The 2,511-nt window shown below is 38.6% G+C and overlaps 1 long non-coding RNA gene across 1 annotated transcript in view; it reads left to right on the forward strand.

The window, feature by feature from the left end:
* LOC137980733 (uncharacterized) overlaps positions 1–2,003 on the forward strand; it is a 10,203-nt gene extending 8,200 nt beyond the window's left edge. The window contains exon 3 of the long non-coding RNA XR_011118541.1: positions 1,978–2,003. This is a non-coding gene — a long non-coding RNA (uncharacterized lncRNA). The remainder of the gene's footprint in view (positions 1–1,977) is intronic.
* Positions 2,004–2,511: the final 508 nt, after the last annotated feature.

Genomic DNA, 2,511 nt, shown 5'->3' on the forward strand with positions numbered 1-2,511 from the left:
TATGAAGTGCTCTATTGTTTTGCTAGGACTGAATAGACCATGCAATTCGATGTAGGTTCGTCAACAGTGTCGAGCTAGAGGTGTGATTTTTGTCACTGTCGGTGAATTTTGGTTGAACTTCTCTGTGCCTCCGGAGCTTCGGAATTCTGCCCGGATATCTCAATTGGCCACTGGAAATGAATGAGAGAACTAAAGCTTCTGTTTTAAGATCCTATAGCTATGGAGTTGAAAAACTTGACTACCTAACCATTTGTATACGTTATTCTCCTATATATTTTACTGTCCTCATTTTTATACTGACCGAGAGACACTGAAACTCATTTGTAAACTGTAGCATTGTAAATTACATGGGAAAATCTCAGATAATGATTCTTGACATGGATATTGTTTTCATTCATTTGTGCTGTTGTCCAATGTAAGGAATGCAATTTTGGTTATAGCAAGAGCTGAAATTTTCAGAATACAGCTCATGTTTTGATCCGATAAAACACCGCAATTTGTCCTCATCAATCGCTCAGTCTCGGACTCCTTTTTGAAACATGCAAATCTCAGTCTTGGCGTTCTTTCAAAGATAGCATATAAAACGTTTACTTTCTGTCACAATAAACTGGCAAAATTCCGCATGTACTTAATACTAAAGCAGACTTATGTTTGATGCGACAAAACGACATAAGGTCCAGCTCAAAATGTATAGTAACATGTAGATCTTTCTGCGGGACGGATGGACCGTTCTTAACTAATCTTTGATTATTTGTAGGGGAGGCTGACAGAAGAAAATGCCACTCTTAAGTTAATAACGGCAAAGCGGCTTTCTCAGGCAAAGTTGTTACAACAGCTCTGCTTTATGAATTTTTAGGCGACATACTATTTTGAATCGAAAGCAAGCAAGTCAGCAAATATCAAATGGCAAATTTATTGAAACACTAAGATGTCGTTAATTATTGCCTCGAACAAAAGGTACCAATACTCAAGATGCCACTGAATTTGCATATGTTGCTTCTGCGGCTTTGAAAGGAAAAGTACCATACGCCAAATTGTGAAGCGATTGCTTTCGACAATACTAACAAGTTTTGTATACCGTGTCCCGCCATTTTGAAACAGAACAATAGCACTTTTATATGGATCAATGAATAATGGTACTGTGTAAACACTATCAGTTTGGACTGATTGAGCCAGTTGTGTAATCACCATCGGCATCAATATGATAATCTTCCTAATTATCACCATTATTATTTATAAAATAAATTAGGATAGTACGCGCACTGTCATTGGTCAATAGCGTCATTGTGTTTAGATGAGGGTATGAAAACACGGCTGTGACATCACACGAATTTTGATGGTATATGCCGTCAGACGTGCGTTTTGATGGCTGGTAGGAAAGAATTTCCCTTCATTTGTTTTCTTCATTGGTCGAATTATCTTTAAGAATATTTTATAAAAGCAATAGAGGATTTTTTTCGTGTTGCCATAACCTCATCTAAACACTCGGGGAAGTTGGGAGAATTCTCGACAGGTGTTTAAACCCTCGACTGCGACTGCGTCTCGGGTTTGCCTAACTGTCTCGAATTCTTCCAACTCCCCCTCGTGTTTAGATGAGGCTACAGAAACACAGAAAACGTCCTCTATTGTTTTAAATAGAGGATATTGGCATGGCGCGTGGAGATACGAAATTCTCTTCGAGGTATACAGTTGACCTTTTCTTGCTTATTCTTCAAAAGCCTAACAAAGGTGACTTCATCAACCTCACGATAGAATGTCAAGAATTTGTGTTAATTTAGAGAAAAACCTCTGTCAAAGAAGTTGCTAAACTGATAGAAATAGATCCCCTTTGGCAAACATTTTACCAGCCAACCTTGCCCAGAGTTGCTAACTCACGTAAAATTACGCCTTATCAAGTGACGATCGGAGTGAATTTGTATAAGCCTCCGTTAGGACTTCTAGATCTGCAGGTCAACCTCTCCAATATAAGAATTTCAGCCAATCAGCTTGTCTCCGAAGGAGTGCGTAGCCATTGTCAGCCCTCAAGACTTCCACAGAAAAATGTGGAAAGCCGTATAACCGATCTGTTCCAAGTTCCACATTTCTCTTATTAGCGACAAGTGCAACAGATCAGAATTCGATTTGAAGAATAAAGAGTATCTCCTTCGCATGTCTTCCTTGACAAAAATGACTTTTGCACTGCTGAAAGGAATTAAACATCATAATTGGAATCGGATGGGATCTTTCACGTCATCGACATATTATGGTAAGAATACATTTTGTGCGCCTGTCCGGCGATGACGAACTGTTCTTAATTTCAACTTCGTACTTTTTTGTAAATCCTTTGGAAGAGTAAACAGGTGGGATAAATGAATCTGCAAAGTCCAACTTCTATCTTAATGGATGCGTCTAGACGAATCTTTAGCCATATTATAGCCGAAATAATGCACCATTAGAGCCCTAACGCTTGGAAAATTTTTCCTACACAACCTACCTAGTTCAACTTAAGCTTTCTCGTTATTTTGTCCAACT

The sequence above is a fragment of the Montipora foliosa genome, chromosome 1, assembly GCF_036669935.1.
Source record: "Montipora foliosa isolate CH-2021 chromosome 1, ASM3666993v2, whole genome shotgun sequence".
Classification (NCBI taxonomy): Eukaryota; Metazoa; Cnidaria; class Anthozoa; order Scleractinia; family Acroporidae; genus Montipora; species Montipora foliosa.